This window comes from Dermacentor silvarum, chromosome 3, assembly GCF_013339745.2.
Source record: "Dermacentor silvarum isolate Dsil-2018 chromosome 3, BIME_Dsil_1.4, whole genome shotgun sequence".
Taxonomy (NCBI): Eukaryota; Metazoa; Arthropoda; class Arachnida; order Ixodida; family Ixodidae; genus Dermacentor; species Dermacentor silvarum.
Genome location: NC_051156.1, coordinates 51,919,874 through 51,933,848, shown reverse-complemented (window position 1 = coordinate 51,933,848; position 13,975 = coordinate 51,919,874). Strand labels below are relative to the sequence as shown.

General features: G+C 44.5%; 1 protein-coding gene across 1 annotated transcript in view; it reads left to right on the top strand.

Annotated features, from left to right (window-relative positions):
- The window catches only part of LOC119445431 (caspase-7), a 68,985-nt gene that overhangs the window by 31,712 nt on the left and 23,298 nt on the right, over positions 1 to 13,975 (top strand). The gene's annotated exons all lie outside the window — the stretch shown is intronic.

Here is a 13,975-nt window from a genome sequence, read left to right as displayed (position 1 = left end):
TAAGCGGGTTGAAATAACCAAACAGAGGTTATCTGATTGGTGGATAAAATCAAGGCAGGGGTGAAATTTCACCCATCACAAAGTACAATACAGTAAAACCTCGATAATTCGAAGGTCGCCGGACCGCGAAAATTCTTCGAATTAAGCGGATTTTCGAAATAACCGAAATGAATAATAAAAAAAAAGAAAACAAGCAAGAACTTGCCGCAAAAACAAATGACCTTTATTTTCCATGTCCGAGAAAAATTACTCAGTGTAATCACCGATGCGGGATTACTTAGCGCGCTGGTTCGCCGCTCCTAGTGCCATGCTCTCCAGCTGGCTCAAAAAACGTAGCATACAAATATCACCCGCACTGCACTCAACAAAGTTGCGGACGATGTTCACGGAATCGATAACTGCCGCGAAAGCGGGCGTGGTGGTGCTTAACTCCAAAAATTTGGACTTGCTGGATATTCCGGACTTCAAAAATGCACCGTCATGGTTGCCATTGAGTTCATGCATTTTCGCACCCAATTTTTCGGACGAATTGAGCCCCCAAAGTTCGATTTTGCGGACTAAATCGCTCTTTCCGAGCCGCGCTACCCAATCTTAAAGGCCGCCATGTTGGATTTTGCACTGGCTTGGATTCTAGTGGCTTGCTGTATAGCCTTCAAGATTGGAACGCGCGCTATCAATAGAGAGCTCGCGCAATCCTACAGTCTCGGAGGCCATGCCCGCTCTTCCTTGGCTGACAAAACGCTCCAGAGTACTGCTCTTTTTCTTTTTTCTTAGTATATGCGCTCAGCACTATTGTTGTAACCATTTATTGTGGGATGTTTTTTTATTGCGACAGCAATTATATGGACGCTTCAAGCGGATTTTCGCCGTCGGCGTCGCCACCCTGAGGTTCCATACTAAGTCCAAGGGCGATAAAATCATCGCCGCACGCCCGCCGTATGTGCGAGTGACAGCGCGCGGGGGATGCGCGCTTTCATGGAGAGCGAACGCACGGCGGAGCGTAAACGCGACTTCCTCCCTCGTGCGAAAGGCCGTGGGGGTATGGGGGGGGGGGGGGGGGGGCGAGTTCTACTCTTCTAACAACTGCGTACTTAGCGCCGGAGCGGTTTCTCGCGCGCACCGTATCTTGAAAGTGATCTCCAGACGGCTCTGACCTTTTGTATGCGCTGTGCTCTCGCCGCTCAGTTTCCGTTGAAGCGATAGACTGCACGAACCTTCGCTCGCTGCGGCGGCCGCGCTCGTTCGCGCGCGCTGGTTCGTGCGCGCTGACACCACGCTTGTTAATTCAGTGAGTCTTTTTTTTTCCTCAAGTTTCGGTTGCTATTTTGAACATGGCGTGTACACTGAGCAGGTGTCTGGGAGACCCATGTCTCAGTGATCGGCGCTACTTCCTGTACCTTTGCGAGAGCTAAGCGGTGCGAAGCTCGTTTCTTGGATCTCCATGGCGAACTCCGTTGGCGGAGATCGCCAACGCGGTGATGTTCGTGTCGACTGTACACGGAGTCGACGTCACTGCTGCGCAAATACAAGCAAGTCAATCCCCTCCAAGCGTAGTATGAGGCAGGGCATTATTAGAGATTTTTTTTAAGCCGTACTAATAACTTTTTTTTTTCGGCCGAACGAGTTTTCCGGACTATTTTTCAGTCCCCACGAGCTCGGAAAATCGGTTGGCGACTGTACGGAGCGCCCTAACCTAACCGCCGCACGTTGCTACTAGCCGGAAACTTCGAATTATCCGAATAGAGCCGCGCGGGCCATTCAAATTATCCGGTAGAATTTGCATTGAGAATGACGGGACCGCTCAAATTCTTCGAATTAACCGAAATTTCGAATTAACCGAGTTCGAATTATCGAGGTTTTACTGTATATGTTAATAGTCATGGCTAGGTGGCGTATGCCACCGCCCGATTTAAAGGGTTCAGCCTCATCCATCCATTCATCCATCCATCCATCCATGGTTAATTGTTGATGAGGCAACTTGCATTAAATGAGTAATTCTTCATGGCTTCAATCATATTTTTTTTTTATTTATTCAAAATCTCTTACACGCCCGAAGAATGGGAATTGGGTAAGGGGAGCTTAAAAAATTATACATGGCATAAGGACTTTTGAATCAGGATCAGTGTGTTTTGCTCTTTGCTCTCTATTTGGCAAATACTTTGAAGCAGAGGCTTGTCACGTTTCTGACTCAGTGAAGTTCGTCGGTGCGGTCAGTATCTGATTATTTTCTGCATAATTTTTCGCGCGTGTGCTCTGTTGTCATAGATGTGTTCTTGCTGCACACAAGGCTTGGAACGTAGCTGTTCTCTACTTTGTAATAGCTTTTAGCAAAGATGTATTATCGCTAGTAACTTGCTCACTCCTGTGGACCGTCACAAAGCATGCAGCTTCGACCATTCGTGTGCTGTTGCTGTAGTCACTGTCACCTGTGCTTTGGCACATTGATTCAAGTGTGCACCCATTCACATATTCTTAATATGTTGGCGATAAGTTGTAAGTTTGCGTGCAAGTTGTGGTAGATGTGTGTAGATAGCATGCGGGAAACTTACTATGGTACTCACTCTTTCCGACGTTCCACGGTTGAAGTCTTTTCTTTGGAGGTTAGCGATACAGCGAAAAGTGTACAATCATTGCATTCTACCGGTGCTAACATATGGGGTAGTTACCTGGAGGTTAACAAAGAATCTCGAGAACAAGTTAAGGACCACACAAAGTGATGGAACGAAAAATGTTAGGCCTAACATTAAGAAACGGGAAGAAAGTGGGGTGGGTCAGACAGCAAACGGGGATAGCCGATATTCTAGTTGACATTAATAGGAAAAAATGGAGCTGGGCAGGCCATGTAGTTAGTAGGATGCATAACCGGTAGACCATTAGAGTTGCCGAATGGATACCAAGAGAAGGGAAGCGCAGTCGAGGACGGCAGAAAACTAGATGGGTCATGTGATGAAGTTAGAAAATTTGCAGGCGCAAGTTGGAATCAGCTAGCGCAAGACAGGGGTAATTGGAGATTGCAGGGAGTGGCCTTTGTCCTGCAGTGGACATAAATATAGGCTGATGATGATGATGATGCAACGCTAGCGCTTGAGTGAATTTTGTTTTATCCACGAGGAAAGTCCTGAAACGATAAGGGCTGGCAACGCAGGCTGTCCTTATGTAGCAGCGATCCGTGAACTTGGTCACACATATTCATTCCATTCCTTAATGTGCCAGTCACTATTTTTTGCAGCCAACTACTGTGCACACGTCTTCAATCCAGCGCTCCCCATTTTGCAGCATGAATGGTGCACAGTGTGTGAGGAAAACCCAGTTGCATTTCTGACAGCTGATCGCACAGAAAAAGGGCAAAAGGTGGTAATGGTTTTGTATTCGTGCGCTTTCGCTGCGGCAACATGTGGTGCGCCGTGGCAAGCGCCGTCTCGTTTCTCGAGAACAACCTGGTTCACGAAAAGGGTCAATAGCCGCATAGTTGCAGGTATTAGGAACGGGTCCGAGAAGTCTGCGTGCGATGTGCTTAAGCCACATGACCAAGCATACCGTGCCCGAAGCTCGGTCCCTAAGTCTGCGTCGCCGATGCTAGGAATGCTTAGCAGCAGGTCTGAGACATCCACAAACGGTTGGATCAGCCATGCTGCTGCAATATCCGCGTCGCGCACGGTGGCGGAGACGTCGAGAGCTCATGAGGTGCAAAGAGCAGACGACGCCCTAGAGTGAGCGCTGGACCAACGGCGAACCATGCTGGATTCACGTGGCGGGCGTGGTCGAATCGGAGACTCTTCAGCGACCTTCAATCATTTCCTTTTTGTGCTCTTGTTTCTGTACGGAGGCAATAGCTGAAGCGACAAAATTTTCGCTGCCTTGGCTGATACAATTTTTTCAAAGCTCTTCTACTTGATTTTCAGTGATGATATTTCGGAATCGGATATAGAAATAGTTATTTAGAGACTGAAAATGAGATTTTCAAAAGTTATATGTATAGTTCTTTGCTAATTTCTCGCTATGCGAAAACCGCGTCCCGTCGACCACTTTTCAAGCCACCGTTTTTCGATCACGGGTTGCGTAGATTGTCAGTTGGAGAGATAAATGCAACAAGATTGGCAGCGATAGAGGTATTCAGCCAAAAAGTAAAAAAAAATACAAGAGAAAAAAATGCATGCCTTCAAATCAGATTTTGCGCTGTCTTCTTCCCTATTTCTTTCACCCGTTGACCTAATCCCTCACTGCCAATGGTAAGAACCCAAACTTCCTACATAGCGGAAGTTTGCACTCCATGATTGCCTATATGTTGTATGTTCACGGATTCTGCTTACTCCGGTTTTCTTATGACGCTGGCCCTGAGACTGACCGATGACCTGGAACTGTGCAATGTCTCTAGCTGAGAGTTTGTTCAACGCAGCACCGCTAACAGCAAAAAGGGTGCGGCCACAACAATGCACCGAGGTGACAAACCTGCACCATGAGAACAACGTGCAAAACAATACAATGAAGCGACAAGGCTGCTCATAAGCGTGCAAAAGTGTAAAGAGAAGCTTTTGTGCTTAGAGGCTAGAGGTATGCCACCATGCCAGAGTTGTGTGAACTAACAGCGAGCGTTATAGGGTTGTAGTGATTTTTATACGGCCGTATATGTTTTCATCAATAAAAAGATTACAGCAAACAAAAATTTAATAAATTCTGAATTTATTGCGTTTCTGGTGCAATTCAGTGCTTATCTGCAACTTAGTTTTTAACTAGTTACAAAGCCGCTAGTTGTCAGATTGATGATGGTTCTGGTGAACGCCACTGGGTGATGATGCGGCCAACAGTGATGTAGTGATTTGTTTGCGTGAATAAAATATTAAATATTCCGATATCGCTGCTTTGACCTACGCTAGAAGCACCTCGAGCTGTCAGTGTATGCAGCCTTCAACAAAAAGATAGTGGCTTGAAAAGTGTTTGAGGGCCCCGCCCCTTTAAGGCCTCCAAATTTTTTTTATTTTTCTTTAAACATGGCACAAATGTTGCAGGAAAAATTTTAGACCTTGTCACATGAAGGTTTAGGTCACATTCAACCAGTCACTGTAGTTGCAAAAGTGAATTTATTGCTGATATTCACATGTTATAGATGATGCATTATAGGATGGAAAGAACTGAAATATTTGTTGCGAGTAGATGTGGTGGTTCTTGTAATGCATGAAAGAAGGCTAAAAACTGGCAGTGATATCGAGCAACACTTCTCATCAAATCTGGTTGTGCATTTTGCTAAAATACCATTACCAGCCGTGGTGGCTCAGTTAGCTAAGGCGTGATCAAATTCCCGCTGGTTTCGGGATTAAATCCCCGCTGCGGCGACTGCATTTTGATGGAGGCCAAATGCAAAAACACCCATGTGCACGTTAAAGAACCCCAGGCGGCCAGATTAATCCGGAGCCCTCCACTCCGGCGTGCCTCATAATCAGAACTGGTTTTGGCACGTAAAACCCCAGAAAGAAGAAGTAAAATATCATTGTTTTCATTGCTCCCCATGATAAAGTGATTTATGGCATTTCTTTTTATTAGTAGATTTTTTTCGTTTTCATTTAGCTTTGTTCAAAAATTGTTCCCTTGTCGTCACTAGTCAGAAAATTCAAAAGTAAGTTGCGTCTCCCTATATGGAGGCATTGTAACTGAAAGGGGTGTATTCTGGCCATAGCAGTACAGTATTGATAAGGCATCAGGCATGCACATGCAATCTCTCCTGCATTATTCACTGCATGCTTGCAAGAAGTATGAAATATGCTCCATTGGAAAGGATTGGGTTTAAGACTTAGCCTGCAGTCCACCAATGAGGTTGTTTCGTTTAGTTATGCCAGCGCCTCCTATTTTTCAATGCCAGCCAGATGCGGCCGTTACGACCGTTCACTACCCTCTCCGATAGCCCGTTCCTACTCTCCCCTGTCAGCTAACCTTCGCGCCTGCTTTGCGGTCGTGGGGGAGAGTATCCTCTGGGCGGTGCCTGATGACGGAAGTCGGAGGAAGTAATCCTGACAGACGCGTGAAGCGCCTACCGCATCTCCTCCGAAAAGGCAGCGGCGCGCGCTCAGACGCGTGCGTAATGCAAGCAGTCGTGCCCTCTGGGTAGTGTCACATCGTGGCAACTCGCTGAACTAAGGCGAACCAACGGCTCTCATTGCGGAGCGAGCGATTACACTGGCATTGAAAGAAATACAGGAGGCACTGGTTATGCAAGAGGTGACTTGCTGCAAAAAATACGTAACTCCAACTGGCAAAGTTTAAGAGTAGGTTTTAAGATACAGTGCACTCTCGTCAAACCTCAAGGGGCCAGGTAAAAATATTGTCCTTGTGTTCCTCGAATACCAGAAACGTAGAATGAAAAAATCACCGCCCAAGCACTGTGTACAGATGGTTAACCCGCAAAGGTGTTTATCACTGGTTTAATCCCGATGGTTCATTAAAGTCTTTCTCAATTATTGGCTACATCTTTGTGTTTCTTAATGAGGTTACACATACATTCAGCTGCGATGGAGGGAATGACGTCACTGACGGTATATCAGAATCGGAAGAATCACAATCAGAATTTATTATTAAGGGTTGGAACATATTACATGTATTTAGTATACAGAAGGAGGTTCCATAGTCAAAGAGTCTATCCGGACCTCCTGTGCAAGAGTAATTATGAGAGTTAACATGTTAAAGGGGCAACAGTAGCACACAATAAGGTAATATAGAAGCAAAAAGAAAAGAGGGTTAACAGAACAAAATACTCAGTAGATGGTAAAGAATAACAAGGTGGAGCATATCTCATGGTGACAAGAACAATTGTATGAAAAAAGAAATATATATATATATATATATATATATATATATATATATAGATTAAATAAAAAATTAATAACCATTTATTCGCCTTGTTACAAGAATAACAATTAAAAAAATGAACTAAACAAAAATAGATATAAAATAAATGGGACAGAATAAATCTTCTCATTTGTCTTTCAATAGTAAATGCATTTTTAGTTCTCCTTTAAATTGGTGTAGAGATCTTGCTTATAAGTGGGAGAGTGTTCTATATTGATATGGAGGTGAATTCTACGGTCTGTTTACCATAGTTAGTGCGGACTCTTGGTATTAGAAAATTGTTGTTCAAGGCGAATCTGGTGGTACTGTAAAAAATGATCAGGTTAGATGGTGAAAATGTGATCAGTGGTAGCTTGTTATTCAGAAATTTGTAGAAAAGGATACTTAGGTTGTACTTAGTGAGTTCAGAGATAGTAAGGATGTTATTCTCATGTAGTAGAGATTTTGCATTAGAAAAACGGAAACTGCAAGTAATTATTGTCATGGCTTGGCTCTGAACTATCTGGAGATACGCAATATGAGTATTATAGGTGTTTCCCCAACATACTCTACCATAAGTAATATGAGAGTGGACAAAAGAAAGGTAAAGTGAGAGTAATGTGGTACGCGTGAAGTAAGGGCGTGTTTGAATTAAGATGCGTATACTGTAAGCTATTTTCTTTTTTATGTGAGCTATACGATTCAGATATTTCTAGTTACAATCAAGTAGAATGCCAAGGAAAGATAAACATAAGCTTGGAGGAAGACAGTGGGGACCAAAAGTGATAGGTTGAATGGATGGTAAGGTTGGCTGATGTGAAGAAAATACACCAAATTTAGTCTTAGTTGCATTAATAGATAACGCGTTCACATTGCACCACCTTAAAATATTTTCTAAATCAGTATTTAGCTTAATAACGAGAAATGAGATATCTTTATGAAAGGTGAATATAGTGGTATCATCAGCGTATAGAATGCATTCTGTGGAAGAGAGACAATTAGGTAGATCATTACTATCAATCAAAAAGAGAAGTGGGGCACACCAATGTTAGTAGTTCGCTGTCGAGAATACACATTGGAAGTAGAAACAGCTTGAACTCTGTTATATAAGTGGCTTTTTAGTAGTGAAAGGGCAGGGACCGCTAGTGCCAGTTGCCTCGAGATTAGCGAATAGGACAGGATGTCGCCTTGTACCGCAACAATATTATGATTTATGCTATCAAATGCTTGCGTTAGATCAATAAAAACTGAGGCCGCACGAAATCCTTCATTGATAAATTTGTTTAGTTGGTCAGTAAGATGGATGAGTGCCAGCTCTGTGGAATATACAGGACAAAAACCAAACTGGCATGAAGAGAGGATATTAAATTTAGAGAGGTATTTCGTTAGCCGTATTTCAATTACTTTCTTAATAACTTTCCCGAAGACTGGTAGGATACAAATGGGTCTGTAGTGATTTAGTAATGAGCTATCGCCTCTCTTTAGAACTGGGATGACTTTTCCATGCTTGAGTTCACATGGAAATAAACTAGTCTTGAATAATAAATTAACAATAAATGAAAGTATATTTGAAATAGAGGTGTGCAATTAATTTAATGTTAGCTGGGTGCACCTCATCATTCCAGCACTTGTTATTTTTGGATTATTTACAACAGAAGCTATTTCTTCTGGCGTTGTAGGAAATAAAAAGAATGAGGAACAGTTTATCTTGACGATCTGTGTGGGAGGAGGTAAATTGTTATGAAAGAAAAAACTACTGAAAGCCTCAGCTATATCAGGAGGCGATTTGTGCTCTACTCCATCACTTAAAATTCTGGATACCTGGTCTAGTCGTGTGTTTCTGTATAAGAAGGAGTTGACAATCTCCCACTTTTTTTAGTGTTATTTGCTGCCTGTAAAATTCTTTGCTTGAAATGCAGTCGTTTAGCTGTTCTTAGTTTACAGTTAAGCGTGTTACAGAAGCTTTTATATTGGGCACGTAAGTTTGTGTTAAACGGTTGCTTTTTAGTTTTCCTGTATAAGTTATCCCGTTGGCACAATGCTACTAATAAGTACTCTGAGGTCCATGGATTGTGAGGAAAGGCCACGTTTTTTTTACATTTCTTCTTGGAGGTGAACTGTCGTAAGTATGATATAATTAGTGAAAAAAAATGTGGAAAAGGCTTTCTACGGGTCATTAGGGATTTGATTTCAGACCAGTTTGTATTAGCAACAGCAGTTACGAAGCTATCTTTCTCCAGAACGTGTTTAGTATGTGAAGGGGGGCAAGGTCGTACGTTAGAATTGAAGCGTAAGAGCGGGGGGTAATGATCACTGAGGTCGATTTGCAAAACTTTCACCTCTGGTGAACAAAGCAAGTTAGAGAGAGCACGATCAATAAGTGTACCAGTGCCATTAGAGACATCGTGTGTGGGAACATCAATTAAGCAATCATATCCGTAGCTATGGAATAAACTAGTATAGTTAATAGAGATGGGTGATGTTTCATTGAGTAAATTAATGTTTATATCACCTATTGTCACAACATTCTAACAACATGCCCACAGTCCGCCATTTTTGGATTGCCACTTGCAATTCTTCAAAACGAAATTGCTTCAAAGTTGAATCTGTTCGTCATGTCAGACAATGAATACCCCCTTAAGCAATGGCTCATACCACCGTAAACGCGGCCTCCCCACTCAGGCAGAGGTGCAACCAATCGACGGCTACATGCACGTGGCACTAGTGACTGCACAAAACGTGCCACCTCTCATTCACAACATTTACACGGACTCGCAGTCGGCGTTTAGTGCATGTGCCAACATTCTCTATGGCGACGATCTACTATGAAATCTCTGACAAGAGGTCACTCAACTCAGAAGTCTGGGACACCAAGTGGTCATCAAATGGATACCTGCACACAGCGGATCCCTATAGTCGGGTACAACTTTAGAAGACAGGAGGAGGCCCCGCCCAGTTGACCGAAGCGCAGCAGCCAATTCCTCCGCGACTAAAGAAATAGTGCCACTCAAAAAATTGTGACTGTTTCTAAAACACGTATTTGTCGGTATAAATAAGATTTGTGTATCTTGACGAGTGGTTTGGTAAAACTGTCATGATGGAAATGCTACCGCACATGCCGGATCGCGAGAGAAAAATAACTCCGTGCCTTCTACAACGCTGTGCGTCGTCTGCTACGGAGCAAGATCGACGGCACCGGGCGTAGCAGTCGCATAAGATTCATATATACTTTTTGTGTGTTTGCACAACCTTATTTTTTTAATGCGTTGGGCTTATTTTTAATTAATATTTCTTTCTTTTTTTTCGCGGTTGCGAACCTGCGATCTCGTGAGTTCGGGCACGATCGCGCGCGGCATTCCGTGCCAGTTTTCCGCCATGGAGCCCAGCGAGGTGACATCGGAACGCGATCCTTTGTTGCCAAACGATCCTTGTGTCGCCTCGATGACCACACCACCAAGGAGCCTCGGCAAGAACAAGAGCGGCCACATCCTGAACAGCGATTCACGCAACATGATCTTCCACTGCTACACGTTTTGGCGCAACAGGCAGCCTGAATGCAGCGTGGAGGACACGAGCAAGTTTGTCGCCGACATGCTTGGTGTAAGCGAAAGGACTGTGTTCAGAGTGAGGGAGGAAGTTAAAGCTTCGCATTTTTCGGGTGGCAAACTGACGACGCCCTCGCGAAATCGCCCACGCAATGCGGAGAAGAGGAGACGCAGCGCGAAGTTTGACAGCTTCACGTTGTGCGCGCTGAGATCATGTGTGCACGATTTCTTTCGCCGCAACGAGATACCGACGGTCAAGAAGGTAACTACCGAGTTCTCGGAGCGTATGGAACTACCATCACTAAGGCGGTGTACTGTGCGTCGCCTGCTTGCCTGCTTGCCGACCGGGATGACATCACCGATCGGCGGAATCGCTACCTCCGTGACGTGGAGCGCTACCGGGCGGAAGGCCGAAAGATCTTCTACCTGGACGAGACATGGGTGACGGCTGGACACACTCGGTCGATCGTGTGGACAGACACCGTGGTGCAGAAGCACGGACGCCTGTTCGCTCGAGCAAATGGCCTGACGACGGGTCTAAAACAACCTTCTGGGAAAGGTCAGCGCCTGATCGTGACGCACATCGGCAGCGAGGATGGTTTCGTCGACGGCTGCTTGGATATATTCCGAGGCCAAAAGACAGGCGACTACCACGAGGAAATGGACGGCAATCGCTTTGAGGGCTGGTTGAATGACGTTCTGCAGAAGTTGCCAGCTGGTAGCGTCATTGTTTTAGACAATGCACCTTACCATAGCCGGCGAGAAGAGAAATTGCCGACGACAGCCTGGAAGAAGGAAAAGATACAGGAGTGGCTCACAAGCAAGAACATCACCTACGGTGAAAGGATGATAAACAAGCAGCTGCTTGAGCTGGTGGCATCTGTAAAGTCACGCTTTCTGAGCTACATCGTAGACAACACAGCTGTAAAGGCCGGTTGCATTGTACTCAGGCTCCCGCCGTACCACTGCGAATTTAATCCCATTGAGCTTGTGTGGGCCAAGGTCAAAAATGGCATCGCTGCGGACAACAGAGACTTCAAGCTGTCCACGGTCGACGTCATCTTGAAGGAGAAAATCAAGCAGGTAACGGCGGAAGACTGGAGGAAGAGCATTCAGCATGTGATGGACTTGGAGGCAAAGTTCAGACTTGACACGTCTGGGAGTGAGCACATTCAACCCATCATCATCCAGCTGGGTGAAGATGACACTGAAGAAAGCGACTCCGACTGCGAGCTGTCTGGCATTGAGCCACTCGACGAAGCATAAACGCTTCTTATTAACAAAAGAACAGCCCTTATTAGGGCTACCAAAATTTTGCCGGTGGGTTCGCAACAGCCAACCATCCATTCCGTGACCTCTCAAATAAATAAGCAGTTCCATTTATGGCATATTCCTTATAATAGAAGCTCAATTCTGATAAGCAACGTCCTGCACACATTGTGCTGGATTTAAGAAGTGGCATAGAAACACATTTAAATGCTGGCATATCTGAATGAAACACTATTGTTAACCCTATTGTTAACCCACTATTGTTAACCCTGATAAAACATCATTAGCTTAGAGAGGCCCAAATGCTTATTCAGGCAGCCACCGTCGAGTTTGACGTGCCCCATAGTGAAATAGCAGTAGTCAGAGCACGCTTTATGGTTATGTTAGCAGTCTGCACTGGAAATCTCAGTCATGCCATAGCGAGTGGTGGTGAAATAGCAGCAGACAACACCAAACTGCCACTGTCAGCAGCTTGAATGACAAAGCACATTCATGTGGTTGCATTGTTTATTTTGTTATCTGGCTCACACAAGTAATGCGATTAAGAGAACAAATATAAAACATCATTAGCTTAGAGAGGCCCAAAATGCTCATTCAGGCAGCCACCGTCGAGTTTGACGTGCCCCATAGGGAAATAGCAGAAGTCAGAGCACGCTTTATGGTTATGTTAGCAGTCTGCACTGGAAATCTCAGTCATGCCATAGCGAGTGGTGGTGAAATAGCAGCAGACAACACCAAACTGCCACTGTCAGCAGCTTGAATGACAAAGCACATTCATGTGGTTGCATTGTTTATTTTGTTATCTGGCTCACACAAGTAATGCGATTAAGAGAACAAATGTAAAACATCATTAGCTTAGAGAGGCCCAAAATGCTCATTCAGGCAGCCACCGTCGAGTTTGACGTGCCCCATAGGGAAATAGCAGAAGTCAGAGCACGCTTTATGGTTATGTTAGCAGTCTGCACTGGAAATCGCAGTCATGCCATAGCGAGTGGTGGTGAAATAGCAGCAGACAACACCAAACTGCCACTGTCAGCAGCTTGAATGCTAAAGCACATTCATGTGGTTGCATTGTTTATTTTGTTATCTGGCTCACACAAGTAATGCGATTAAGAGAACAAATATAAAACATCATTAGCTTAGAGAGGCCCAAATGCTTATTCAGGCAGCCACCGTCGAGTTTGACGTGCCCCATAGGGAAATAGCAGAAGTCAGAGCACGCTTTATGGTTATGTTAGCAGTCTGCACTGGAAATTGCAGTCATGCCATAGCGAGTGGTGGTGAAATAGCAGCAGACAACACCAAACTGCCACTGTCAGCAGCTTGAATGCTAAAGCACATTCATGTGGTTGCATTGTTTATTTTGTTATCTGGCTCACACAAGTAATGCGATTAAGAGAACAAATATAAAACATCATTAGCTTAGAGAGGCCCAAATGCTTATTCAGGCAGCCACCGTCGAGTTTGACGTGCCCCATAGTGAAATAGCAGTAGTCAGAGCACGCTTTATGGTTATGTTAGCAGTCTGCACTGGAAATCTCAGTCATGCCATAGCGAGTGGTGGTGAAATAGCAGCAGACAACACCAAACTGCCACTGTCAGCAGCTTGAATGACAAAGCACATTCATGTGGTTGCATTGTTTATTTTGTTATCTGGCTCACACAAGTAATGCGATTAAGAGAACAAATGTAAAACATCATTAGCTTAGAGAGGCCCAAAATGCTCAATCAGGCAGCCACCGTCGAGTTTGACGTGCCCCATAGGGAAATAGCAGAAGTCAGAGCACGCTTTATGGTTATGTTAGCAGTCTGCACTGGAAATCGCAGTCATGCCATAGCGAGTGGTGGTGAAATAGCAGCAGACAACACCAAACTGCCACTGTCAGCAGCTTGAATGCCAAAGCACATTCATGTGGTTGCATTGTTTATTTTGTTATCTGGCTCACACAAGTAATGCGATTAAGAGAACAAATATAAAACATCATTAGCTTAGAGAGGCCCAAAATGCTCATTCAGGCAGCCACCGTCGAGTTTGACGTGCCCCATAGTGAAATAGCAGAAGTCAGAGCACGCTTTATGGTTATGTTAGCAGTCTGCACTGGAAATTGCAGTCATGCCATAGCGAGTGGTGGTGAAATAGCAGCAGACAACACCAAACTGCCACTGTCAGCAGCTTGAATGCCAAAGCACATTCATGTGGTTGCATTCTTTATTTTGTTATCTGGCTCACACAAGTAATGCGATTAAGAGAACAAATATAAAACATTAGCTTAGAGAGGCCCAAACTGCTCATTCAGGCAGGCACCATTGAGTATGCCGCGCCCCATAGTGAAATTAGTCTGAGC